At 45.6% G+C, this 13,783-nt stretch overlaps 1 protein-coding gene and 1 pseudogene across 2 annotated transcripts in view; one reads left to right on the top strand and one right to left on the bottom strand.

The window, feature by feature from the left end:
* Positions 1 to 13,783, top strand: part of Snta1 (syntrophin alpha 1) — a 30,411-nt gene that overhangs the window by 8,056 nt on the left and 8,572 nt on the right. The window lies entirely within an intron of this gene.
* On the bottom strand, positions 7,470 to 7,800 carry LOC116899976 (annotated as a pseudogene).

The following is a 13,783-nucleotide window of genomic DNA, read 5'->3' as shown; positions in this document are numbered from 1 at the left end:
TGGGGAACTGGGCTTAAATGCATTGCAGGAGTGATTTGAACAGCTTGGAGGACAGGAGGATGCTGGGCTGTGCTTGTCCCTTGAGACTTTGGGAAGTTTGTTTGGGTTAGGCACTCAACTTTCCCAAGTAGTATCTAGGACTCTTAGGAGCTTGCTGGGGCCTAGGTTTCCCGAGAGCCAAATCATTGGTCGGTCACATTGTTCTGAGCTTCCCCAGCCTACTCCTAAGGCCACCTGGACGAGCCATGGAAGGCAGGTCTGCCATTTGGATGTGAACTTGGCAAGGCAGCTTGGTGGCTATAGAATTCCGAGAATGTCCTGGAAGAACAGGTGTCACCAGGGAACTCCAGGTGTTTCCCATAAGCCTCCTTCCCTGGCCCAAGCTTGGGGGTTCAGCTAGACCTCAGCCACCCCAGCCTGCCTCCTAGAACTTCTTTTTCCTGCTAAGTCAGGGATCTGCCCAAATCTCCTGAGCCTGTTTCTCAGCCACAGGGATATGTTTGTAACTAGAGCCTGGGTGCAAGCTGGGGCCAGCACGCCTCTGTCTGCTGCTTAGAGAGGCCCATTGTGCGCACAGAGCTCATGCCAGGACTAGCCTGGGCCCTTGGAGACCAGGCCAGGGAGGAGAGGGAGGGATGCCTGCAAGGAAAATGCCCTTCTTTCTTTCGTTCCTTTTCCAATTTGGCTGAGCATACTGACAGTGACAGTGAATCTGTCATTCATTGAAAAATAATACTAAGGCACAGTAAAAGCTAGTAGTCTAAGTGCTTTATTCAAAGTGGGAAAGTTACATGTCACACAGAGATCTCCCCCCTCCCTCCTCTTCCCTCCCCCAGCAGACAAAGTTTCTTTATGTAGCCCTGGCAGCCCTGGAACTCACAGAGATCCACCTGCCTCTGCCTCCCAAGTGCTGGGACTAAAGGTGTGTGCCACCATGCTCCACTGAGATTATGGTTTTTAAAGATACATATATATAAAAAAAAAGATGGCCAGGGTGGAACAAACCTGTAATCACAGGTACTCATGAGACTGAAGCAAGAGGATCTGTTAAGCTCAGACGTTCAGAGTCCTCCTGGGCAACACAGTGAGACTCCGTCTTAAGGGATAAAGAAGGGATGCTGACTTCATGTGCTTCCTAAGTGCAGCTCTTACTGCCCCTCAGAGAAACTTCCTTTTGCAATGATCAGGGGCTATTCAGAGAACCGCAGCTGGCCAAGGTGCAGAGAGTTAGTGACATTGGTGTGCACAGCCTCAGATGGGACACCTGTAAGATAACCCTATACCCAGGACCAAGGGACACGGAGGAAGGGGCGATGGGGCAGGAAAGATTATCGGAGCCAGAGGGCTGAGGGAATTGCTATGAGATAGTCTTCTGGATGTGATAGGGGCATTGTAACCGTGAACTCTCAACAATATGGTTCCCTCAAAAGAGCACACCAGGTCGGCATGCCAACATGGATGGGGGAAAGATTCCGAAGGCCTTGCCCCTATTGAAGAGCTGTAAGCAGTTATTGGCTACTAAAGGAGAGTCAGTTTTCCCTGATAGGTCACCCAAGCCAAGCCAAAGTGGTCAGTCCTATACCCGTGTACATATGGGTAACAATTATGGGATATATATATATATATATATATATATATATATATATAGTAATTATAGAGGAAGAGAACATGAATTTGTGAAGGGTATATAGAAGGAGACATGAGGAGAGTTGTCGGGGTAGGAATGATAGAAATACAGTGCACTCATGTAAAAAAAATATAGAGTTGCTATGCTCCTGAAAAAACATTTTTTTTTTTTTTTTTGGTTCTTTTTTTCCGGAGCTGGGGACCGAACCCAGGGCCTTGCGCTTCCTAGGCAAGCGCTCTACCATTGAGCTAAATCCCCAACCCCGAAAAACTTTTTTTTTAAAAAAAGATTTATTTATTTGTTTTATTTATTAAGTACACTGTAGCTGTCCTCAGACACAACAGAAGAGGGCATCAGATCTCATTACAGATGGTTGTGAGCCACCATGTGGTTGCTGGGAATTGAACTCAGGACCTCTGGAAGAGCAGTCAGTGGTCTTAACCACTGGGCCATCTTTCCAGCCCTGCTTCTGAAAAATGTAATGATAGGATTTTTCTTTTTCTTTTTCTTTTTTTCGGAGCTGGGGACCGAACCCAGGGCCTTGTGTTTGCTAGGCAAGCACTCTACCACTGAGCTAAATCCCCAACCCCGTAATGATAGGATTTAAAAAAAAAAAAAGATACATTGTACACTGGGGAAACCCACATGATGGAACAATCCCTTCTTATGTAAGAGAAGCCTTTGCTCTCCAGGAGGTCTCTTTTGAAACTTTGAATTCCATCCCCAGTACCCACATTGGGGTGGCTCACAACTGCCTGTGAACCCAGCTCCAGGGGAGCTGACACCTCTTCCTGCCTTTGTGAGCACCAACACACGGTGGCTTTCATCCACGCAGACAGACAGAAAAAAAAAATCAGTCTTTTTATTTTAAGTAAGAAAACAAAAAGAAGAAAAAAGTAGAAGGCTGGGCATGGTGACACATGCTACTAATCCTAAGCATCCAGGAGGCTGAGGCAAGAGGATTCCTGTGAGTTTCAGGCCAGCCTGAACTGTAAGTAAGACCCTGAATCAAAAAACAAACAAACAAACAAACAAACAAACAAACCAGCAAACCAAAGGGAACAAAAGAGAGGAAAAAGATGTAAGCGTACATTAGCACATAATAAATGTTCATGAAGGGTTGGGGATTTAGCTCAGTGGTAGAGCGCTTGCCTAGGAAGCGCAAGGCCCTGGGTTCGGTCCCCAACTCCGAAAAAAAGAACCAAAAAAAAAAAAAAAATGTTCATGAAAAAGACAGCCTAGAAAAATAAGAATTACTATCATCATCATCACCACCACCACCACCACCACCACTACCACCACCACCACCACCACCACCATCATCACCATTGGTTTTTATACTAGCAAGTCACTTTTCTTAAGTTATGCAGCTAAGAAGATTCTGACTACAACTGAACTGATTTCTATCTGATATAGAGGCCATGATTGCCCCGGTCTTGGATGATATTTCCTGCCAGGTTTTGTTTTTCGCAGGAGTAAAGAATAATGCCTGTAAAGCCAAGGGCAGCCCATTCATTAGGATGAGGTAGTGCATTTCAAGTGTCTAGGATAGAAACTCTTCCTCCCCCATGGTGCCTGGACTCAAAACGAGAGCCTCGTGCATGACTGACAAGTACTGTACCACTGAGCTATTCCTCAAACCTGGAAGCTTTCTGGGATCAGACGCCATTGTATATTTCTGAGCCCTACTGCCCTCCTCTAGGGCTGAATGAGCTCTGTACTTCTTGAATCTTGAGTGTTTGAGGATCTATCAATAGGGTGTGTCTCTGGCCCTTTTTACTTTCCTGCTAACGCTCATGACTGTGGTTACTGTTCCTAAATCTTTAAGAAGGTATCCAGGTTCGTTCTGGCTTGTGAACTTTGAGCTTTTCTGCTATGGGTCCTTGGAATGCTGAGGCCAGCAACCTCTGGCTCCTCCTCTGGGAGAATAGACACTGCTGGGCCCCATGTGACTTGGCTGCGTATGTTAACAGCTTTAAAGTGGATGTAGCTAATTTGGGGTAACCTATTCCAGCTGAGCTGAGTGTTCTGTGCCCCTTAGGTGCCAGAGCGACTTCTGTGCATAGATCAGACATAAATGGAACCCTGTCTGGGTCTCCCATGAATGCAAAGACCTTTTATTTTGACCATTGTTCTTAAGGAGACTTTTTTTTTTTTTTTTTGGCTGCACACACATAAGTTTGGATCATGTGACTCCTCACAGACAAAACTTGGTGTGACCTAGCGCTGGCAGAGCTCCACTGAAATGCTTGTGGATGTTGCCAGTGACAAGGTTCAGCAGGTAAAAGCGCTCGCTGCCAAACCTAATGACTTGAGTTCAGTCTCCAGAAGCCGCACGCTGGAGGAAGAGAGCCGATTCCCCAAGCTGTTCTCTGACCTCTGCACACGTGTGCTGTCCATGTACGTAGACACGTACAATAAATAGAATTTACTAAGAAGAATTAGGGCTAGGAAGCAGTACCGTGGCAGGGTGCTTACTCCCCAACACCACTGTCTCCCCTAAACACAACAACACATAGGAGAACTGCCTGTTGGTCTTTAGACACAGGTTGATGCCCCATTCTTGTGAGTGTCTTCTGCTGGTGATGAGAGAAGAAGTAACCATGGAAATAAGACTGACAAGCAGTGTCCGCTGCTTATTGAGTTCCCACAGTGTGCTGGGCACGTCTTCCCTGTGTCATTGCGTTGCATTCCCAACGCCACCCCCTTGAATGAGACACACCGTTAATCTCATCGTCCAAATGAGAACCCGGAAACCCAGGCCAGCTTACTTGCCTAAGTCACGCTTGCCTGGTCTACCTAGTGAGTTCCAGGCAAGCCAGGGCTACAAAGTGAGACTCTTTCTCACAACAAACATAAAAATTGAACCCGCATTTCTCAGAAGCAATCTTCTTTTGGAACTCAATCTGTAGACCAGGCTGGCCTCCAACTCAGAGATCTGCCTACCTCTGCCTCCTGAGTGCTGATATTAAAGGTGTGTGCCCTTCCCCACTCCTCCCATATTCCCCTCATCCCCAGTGATGTTTTTAAACATTTCAACTACAAGGCATGTGGCTCTCAGAGGTCTAGTTTATCCATTACAAAGGGATTTTAATCCCTTTCATTGAATAGGTGAAGTTAGTTTATCTTAATTACTTCTCTCCTTGTTGTGATCAAATAACTAACAAAGACCAACCAACCAACTAACCAACCAACCAACCAACCAACCCCCCACCCCAAACCAACCAACCAACCAACCAACACCCTCCCAAACCAACCAATCAATGCTCCCCCAACCAACCAACCAACCAACCCCCCACCCCAAACCAACCAACCAACCAACCAACGCCTCCCCAAACCAACCAATCAATGCTCCCCAACCAACCAACCAACCAACCAACCAACCAACCAACCAACCAACCACCCAAAACCAACCAAAACCAACCAAAACCAACCAACCAACCAACCAACCAATCCCCACCCCCAAACCAACTAACCAACCCCCACCCCCAAACCAACCAACCAACCCCCCACCCCCAAATCAACCAACAACTAAACAAACAAGCAAACACACACAAAAACAATTTGAGGAAGGATATGTGCAGTCCATCTTGGCACAGAAGTCCTGAAGTCCTGGCAGCAAGGGTTTAAGGTCACAGGTCACAGGTCACAGGCCACAGGTCACAGTGCATCTGCAGTCCATAAGCAGATAGAGAGAATGCTGCTGTTCAGCTTTCTTTCTCTTTATTCGTGCTCGACCCTAGCCTTTGGAATGGCACTAGCCACATCAAGGGTGGGTCTTCCCACCTCATTAACCTAATCCAGAAAGTCCCTCACAGATGCGCCCAGAGGCTTGTCAGTTTCGACAGTCAACGCTCACTATCACATTAGGTTGACGTGTGTGAGAGAGTAGGGCTTGGTGCTTGCTGCGCGATCAATATCAATAAATGCTCTTTCTGTGGGGAGTGGTGGCTCACACCTTTATTCCCGGCACCAGGAGGGCAGGTCGCTGTGTGTTTGAGGCCAGCCTGGTCTACAGAGTGAGTTTTAGGCCAGAGTGAGACTCTTTCACAAACATCTCTCTCTCTATCTCTGTTACACAAAGTTAAATTAAAAGTCTAGAACTCTGAATCTAGGATTTCTGAGTTGAAGGAAGCCTTATTTCTGGATTTTTAAACCTTTATTTCTTTATATATTTTGTGTGTGTGTGCATGCATACATATGCCTTCGTGTCATGGTGCATATGTGGAGGTCAGAGGACAACTTGGAGATCAGATTATCAGTCTAGGCCATAAGCATCTTCACCCACTGAATCATCTCCTAGGCTCTGTGGCACATTTTGAAAAATAAAGTTGGTGCCTTAAAATTGAAAAAGCAACATATACTCACCAGAATGAAGCAACAGGGAGTTAAGGTGGCCACCTCACAATCTGGGTGAGATATAGCCCAGTGGTGGAGCCCTTTCCAAGATACATAGGACCCTGGGTTCCATCACTAGAAAAGAACAAAACAGAAGTAATCCCAACACTTGAGAGATAGAGGCAGGAGAGGCCGTGAGTTCAAGGCCAGCCTGGGCTACAGGAGACCATGTTTTAACAATAAGAACAAAACAACCAATGACTCCATCCCCTTAACAGTGAAAACCACTGTTGATGTTTTTACATCACAGTACTCTTTTATTTTTAAAGATTTATTTATTTACTAAGTATACAATGTTCTGCCTGCATGTATGCCTGCAGGCCAGAAGAGTGCACCAGGTCCCATTATAGATAGTTGTGAGCCACCATGTGTTTGCTGGGAATTGAACTCAGGACCTTTGGAAGAGCAGTCAGTGCTTTTAACCTCTGAGCCATCTCTCCAGTTCCCAGGATACTTTTTATGCTTGTGCTTATTGATAAGTTAAGGACATATGTAACTCTTTTTGAGAAGGTGGGAGATCTTGCTATGCAGCCCTGGTTATCCCTGTGTAGACCATACATGGCTGGTCTTAGCAATCCTACTGTCTCAGTCTCCCAAGTGTGCTATCTTACCTGGCTTGTTTATTTTGTTTTTATACAGTGCTGGGTATAACTAGGTCATATGCCTTGTAGTAGGAATATTTAAGAATGCTGCTTCTAAGAGATCTGACTCAAAATTTATGTTCATTTTGTTTATCTATTTACTTTTGAGAAAGAGTCTCACTTTGTAGCCATGGCTTATCTGGAACTCACTATGTAGACCAGGCAAGTGTGACCTTAGGCCAGTAATCTCACCTGGGTTTCAGTGTCCCTGTTTGTATAATGAGATTAACAGTGTATCTCATTCAAGGGGATGACACTGGGAATCCAATGAAAGGACACGGGGAAGACACAGTGCCTTGTGTATTGTGGTTATCTTTGCTTGTTTGTTTGTTTGTTTTGAGACAGGATTTCTCTGTGTAGCCCTGACTGTCCTGGAACTTGCTCTGTAGACCAGGCTAGCCTTGAACTCACAGAGATCTGCTTGCCTTTGCCTCTGAGCACTGGGACTAAAGGTGTGCACTACCACTGTCTGGCTTCACTTTATTAATTTTTAAATTACATTTTTATTTATTTGGTGTGTTCGTGTGTGTGTGTGTGTGTGTGTGTGTGTGTGTGTGTGTGTGTGTGCATCTGTATGACGAGCATGAATGGAGGTCAGAGGGCAATTTGTGGGAGTAAGTTCCTCCTCCCACTGTGTGGGTCCAAGGGATTGTACTCAGATATTAGGCCTAACTGCAAGCACCTTTGTCTGCTGAACCATCTCATGGGCCCTCTGTCATCTTCTTTGGTTTGTAATTGCTTGGAACCTCCTGAGCATGATTTTTTTTCCCAAATCTACTTTTATTTATTTACTCTCCATTAGTTTAAATCTGGGATGGGTACAGCAGCACACGTATTCTGTGACCAGTGGCCTTGGCAGGAAGGTTGCTTTGGAATGTGGCACAAACCATGCCACTGTTTCCATGGGCCCGAGTTACTTTCCCCCAGATCACTCTGGTTTGGTTTGGTTTGCCTCCAGGAGTCACTGTATTGTGTTTTGCTTTGTACACATAAGCACATCTCTTGCCTAAGTAGAACTCAGTTTTATCTCGGGCATAAACACCTTCGATTTTTAAGAAGAACCGTGTGCTCTCTTTGGTTCTGGAGGCCTTGCTTATAGGTAGCAAAAATGGCCTTGCACCACAGCCTTCCAGATATACTTGCTTTTTTTTTTTTTTTTTTTTTTTTTTTTTAGAAGTGTGCCCAGCATGCCTCCAAAGGCACCAAAATGGCGGAAAGAGTCCTGAGCATGATTATAGGCAAGCTCTACCATGCTTAGCTCATTCATTCACCTAGCAAATATTGGCTGAGTTCTTTCTGGCCCAGGACTGGATGTAAGCACCAGGGTAGAATGGTGTCTGACAGTTAGGGAGCTCACATCTTGTTTTGTGCTGTTCACGGGATCTTGCAACCTACACAACCCTGGTATGCTTTTTTTTTTTTTTCTTTTTCTTTTTTCTGGAGCTGGGGACTGAACCCAGGGCCTTGTGCTTGCTAGGCAAGCGCTCTACCACTGAGCTAAATCCCCCCCCCCCCACCCCTGTATTTTTTTTTTTACGATCCCGTGAATATGTATTTGGGTATTTGGAGTGTGGTTCCAGGTAGGGCTACTGTTAGAAGAAAGCGTTCATATGCCTTTGGAATCTTACTAAACGCTGCTTCCCTTCCACATCTGTAGTACAGGTGAAGTAAAATAAGATTGTATTCTTCAAAATAATGTGGGCTATCTGCTGGCCAGTCAGCATGCAGGGGTCCAGAAGCTGCTTTTAGTTCAGCCTTGCTAAACTAGCAGGTTCTTTTTTTTTTTTTTTTTTTTTTTTTTTATCTTTATTAACTTGAGTATTTCTTATTTACATTTCAATTGTTATTCCCCTTCCCGGCTTCTGAGAAATTCTCAGTTCAGTGGTTTGCTGCTGGCATTCGCCTATGTGTTTGCTGTATTCTGGCTGTGTCTCTCAGGAGAGATCTTCATCTGGTTCCTGTCGGCCTGCACTTCTTAAGTAGCAGGTTCTTAAAGGTCACCCCTCACAGGCCTATTGGTATCTCAGGTCTTCTCTATTCCACTGGTGTAGGGTAGGGAATTGGAATCCTCAGAGGGCCTTGCTAAGAGACCCTTTCTTTTGACAAATGCCCCTCCTCCCGGACTTCTATACTCCTCCCACCTTCTTTCCTTTCTTCTTCCCCCAGGTGTGTTAGGCAAGCACTTTACCAATGAGCAATGTCATCAGCCACACCAGTCAACAAATTTCCTGTCATTGTTCAATACCAGGGATTCCCATGTAGCCTACATAGTTATATTTTAAATAATACATTTGTTTTTATTCTGTGTATCTGAATATTTTATCTGCAGTATGTATGTGTACTATGTGTGTGGGGGGCACCCTCTGAGGGTGGGGACAGCCCTAAGAACTACAGTTAAGCACAGTTGTGAGTCATCTTGTGGGTGCTGGGAACCAAGCTGGGTCTTCTGCCAGAACAGCAGCTAACTGCTGACCCATCTCTCCAGCCCCTATGTCTCCTCATTTGTTCTTCATGTCTCAGCCACCAGTGTTGGGATGGCAGGCAAGCCTCTCCACACTTAGCTTGTGTTATTTTCCTGATACCTAGTATAGGTCAAGTGCTATAGTAGAAGCTGGGTGTGCCCCGGCAAATGAGAATGGGTTCCTCTGTTCACAGTATTGACATTTGGGTTAGAGTAGAGAGGCCTTAGATTAGTAACCAGATGAATTCATGGTATGATTTCTACAGGGGAAGTGAACACCCACTCTGGACAGACAGGGAACAGCTTGAGCCTAGCCAACAGATTTCCAAGATTTCAGGCCAGGACATTCAGTCGCAGACATTTACTGAGCCCTGGGATGTATTCTGGAAATTTCTGCATTGAGCCAAAACAATGTGACTCTCCCCTCAGTAAGACACATGAGACCCCGTGCTCCTCAGTTAAATTGGGCAGGGGTATGGCCTTGCTCCATTGTGGAATCTAGTGGAATGCCCCAAGTGGGATCTCCTCCTGTGTCATGGAGCTAAGGGCTAACCTCTGGCTTTCCTCTGGCTTCCTTCATTAGCCTCAGCTGCTTGTGTGAGTTTTACCAGGCTGCTGGGCCAGAGACTTGGCTGGAGAGAATGTGGACTCTGGCTGGGCCTATCCTTGTAGATTCCAAACTCTTGGCCACTGGCCATGGTCATGCCCTCAGTTCTGGAGGCCAGAGTCTGTAGGCAGTCCCACCCTATCTGCTCCAGTGAGTCAAGCAGAAATGGGGGTGGGGCAGCTTTGAAACTGGGCTATTTATGGCCAAACACTGGGGCCCCCAGGTCTCCACCCTCATTCAGGGAGAGTTCCCTTGGTCTGTGAAATCCAAGCCCTGTTTCTGGCACCAGTTAGCTGGCGTGCTCCTCCTTTATAGGACATTCCTGTGGGAATGAAGAACGATGACCTGGCTGTGGGGCAGCAGGGCGAGCAGAGGCTCAGGGAACAGTTTCTTTGGCTTCAGAGTTGACAAATGTTCATCTGCTGAGCATGTAGCACATGAGAAGCCTGCGGGACTCTGAGGACATGGATGAGTCTCATGAAGTTCTTGACCTTACAGTGTTCTCTCTAAGTGGGGACACTGACCCCAGGGGACTGGAGTTGGGTTCCCAGGACCCATTCAAAGCAGCTCACGCCCACCTGTAACTTCAAGCTCCAGGGGATCCAACACCTCTGGCTTCCAGGCACATTAGACAGATGCAAGGAGGCAGCCATTTTTTCTGCTTGTCTCCTGTCTTTTTGCTTTGTATTTTGTGACACAAGAAATGATTGATTTGAGCTATGGTAGCCATCCCGAGGCTGTGAGGGAGAAGCTAAGAGTAAGGCCCAAATGCTAGTGTCACACATATCCCCTGAACTAAACTAATTTCCTTAACTTTTTTTTTCCTGTGTCAGTCATTTGAGATGGGATGGGGTTGGGTGGGTTAATTTTTAGCCTCGGCTAGACTAGAATTCTAGGCAATCTAATTTCCTTAACTTTTCTTTTTCTGTGTCAGTCATTTGAGATGGGGGAGGGGTTATTATTATTTTTTTTTTTTTAGCTCAGGCTAGCCTAGAACTCTTGGCAATCTAACTGCCTTAAACTCTCCCAAGCACTAGGATTATAGGTGTGGGCCACAATGCCTTCTTAAGAACGGTTGGGGATTTGGCCCATGGGTAAAGCCCATGCCCAACAAAGGAAAGGCCCGGGGGTCCGCCCCCAACCCCAAAAAAAAAAAAAAAAAAAAAAAAAAAAGATCAGTCTCCCTGTCTCTCTTCTTTGTCTCTCTCTCTGTCTTTCTGTTTCTGTCTTTCTGTCTGTCTGTCTCTCTCTGTCTGTCTGGAATAGGCCAGGCTGACCTCAGATTCCCTGTGTAGTCAAGGAAACTCTGATTTCCTCATACGTGGCCATGTTCAAGTTTTTGTTTCTGTTTCTTTGAGACAGGTCTCAAGCATCCTGGTTTGAGTTTGCTTTATAGCTGAATATAATCTTACCCTTCTGATCCTCCTGTATCCACCTCCCAGTATAGGCTCTCTGAATCCCAATCCGAGTAGCTTTTTGGCTTAATGTCCTTTCCCGTCCTAGCATAGCTGGTAGGGTGGGGTCACAGGTCAGAGCAGGGCTTTGTGGGTCAGTTGGACAAGAAATATATCTAGGTTGATATTCCAGAACTGTCCTGTGCATTGTGGCTCCCATTAGCTCTCTCTATTTGAATTCACTTACAACGGATTAATATATTTTTTTTAAAAGGTTTATTATATATAAGTACACTGTGGCTGCCTTCAGGCACACCAGAAGAGGGCATCGGATCCCATTACAGATGGTTGTGAGCCACCATGTGGTTGCTGGGAATTGAACTCAGGACCTCTGGAAGAGTAGTCAGTGCTCTTAACCGCTGAGCCATCTCTCCAGCCCACATTAATATTTTTTAATCTACTTTTACTATTTATTGGTAGGTAGGAATGGGGGCAGGTCGCAGCATCTGTGTGGCGATTGGAGGGCAACTTTCAGGAGTTGGTTCTCTTCTTCCACAATGTGGGTTCTGGGACTCGAACTCAGGTCGTTGGACTTGGTGGAAAGTGACTTTTTCTGCTGAGCCATCTTGCTGGCCCTGGTTTGTTTGTTTGTTTTGTATTTATGTATTTATTTTTAAAGACAATGTCTCATGTTGCCCATATTGTCTCTGAATAATTTTTTAAAAATAATTTATTTATTGTATGTGCACTACTGTTTGGCTTATTTGTATGTCTGTGTGAAGGTGTCAGATCCTGGGGTTGCAGACAGCTGTGAGCTCTCACGCAGGTGCTGGCAAATATCTGGGACCTCTGGAAGAGCAACCAGTGCCCTTAACCACTGAGCTATCTGTCCAGCCCCCTGAATTCTTTATGTAACCATGGATGACCTTTTGTCTACTGACTGCTGAGATTACTGGTATGTGCTACAACACCTGGTTTTTAAGGTTATTTATTTATTTATTTATTTATTTATTTATTTATTTATTGAGACTGGGTTTCTCTGTGTGGTCTTGGCTGTCCTGGAACTTGCTCTGTAGACCAAACTCATAGAGATCCCATCACTTCTGCTTCCTAAGTGATGGACTTCCATAACTACCTAGCTTAAAATTAATTAAAAAAAGATTTATTTATTTACTATGTATACAGCGTTCTGCCTGCATATATGCCTGCAGGCCAAAAGAGGGGACTAGATCTCATTACAGATGGTTGTGAGTCACCATGTGGTTGGGAATTGAACTCAGAACCTCTGGTAGAACAGTTAGTGCTCCTAACCTGTGAGCCATCTCTCCAGTCCCTTAAAGTTAATTGCAGTTAAATTTTAAAATTCTGGGCTGGTAAGATGGCTCAGTGGTTAAGAGCATTGTCTGCCCTTCCAGAGGTCCTGAGTTCAATCCCAAGCAACCACATGGTGGCTCACAACCATGTGTAAGGGATCTGATTTCTTTTGGCCTGCAGATGTAGATATAGCAGAGCGCTCATACATTAAATAAATAAAATTTAAAAAAAATTCTGTTTGGGGGCAAGGCAGATGGTTCAGTGGCTAAGAGCACTTGCTGTTTTGTTCAGGGGCCGGGTGGTTCGGATCCCAGCACTCACATCAGATATCTCTGTGAAACTGCCTGTAATACCAGCTCCAGGGCATCCGACTCCCTCCTCTGGTGTGTGTGGCTCTCTGCATCCATGTGGTGCCCATCCGCATAAAATAAATAAACCAACCCTTGAAACAGTTCCGCTGGTTTGTGCTAGTCTCACTTCATATGCTCCTCGCCATGCGTGACCCTGGCGACCCTGTTGTTCAGAGCACATGCCACACATTTCCACCATCAGAGAAGGCTGTTACCCCTGCTCAGTAACAGTGGGGAGATCTGTCAGGGTCCCCTGGGCACGTACACTGCTTAACTGCTCTAACTGCCCCTGTGAGAAATAGACCCATAAACTATAGCACCTTAAAGGTAATACAGTTAGCTGGACACGATCCCACATGCCTACAACTCCAATGTTGGGGAGGCCAGCCTGGGCTACTTACTGAGTTCTAAGTCAGCCTGGGCTAATTCTAAGAGACCCTGTTTCAAAAAGGCCATCAGTAGGGCTGGACAGAGGGCTCAGTGGTTAAGAACGTTTATTCTTCTTGCAGAGAGTCTGGGTTTGACTCTCAGCACCCACATGACAGTGCCTTCCTCTGACCTCCGAGGACACCAGGCACACATGTGCTGTATCGACATACACTCAAGCAAAACTTTCATATACATAAAATAAAAAATAAATAAATCTAAAGAAATTTAAAAAGGCCAACAGTGTCATAGAAGTTTCTCTTTTTCTTTTTTCATTTTCTTTTCTCTTTCCCTCCTTCCCTACCTCCATTCCTTTCTCCTCTCTTTCTCTCCATTCTTCCCTTCCTTTCTTCCTCCTTTCCATCTTCCTCTTTTTCATTTTATTTTATTTTTAGCAGAGTAACTCTGTAGCCCAGGCTGGCCTGTAATTTACTCTAGAGCATCCAATTCTTGGCAATCCTCCTGCCCCAGGTGCTGGGATTACAGGTGTGAACCATTGTGCCCAACTCTCTCTCTCCACCCCCACCCTTTTCTTCCTTCTTTTTTTGGGGGCACCCAAGGATTG

The sequence above is a fragment of the Rattus rattus genome, chromosome 5, assembly GCF_011064425.1.
Source record: "Rattus rattus isolate New Zealand chromosome 5, Rrattus_CSIRO_v1, whole genome shotgun sequence".
Lineage (NCBI taxonomy): Eukaryota > Metazoa > Chordata > Mammalia > Rodentia > Muridae > Rattus > Rattus rattus.
This window is presented reverse-complemented; position numbering and strand designations above follow the sequence as displayed.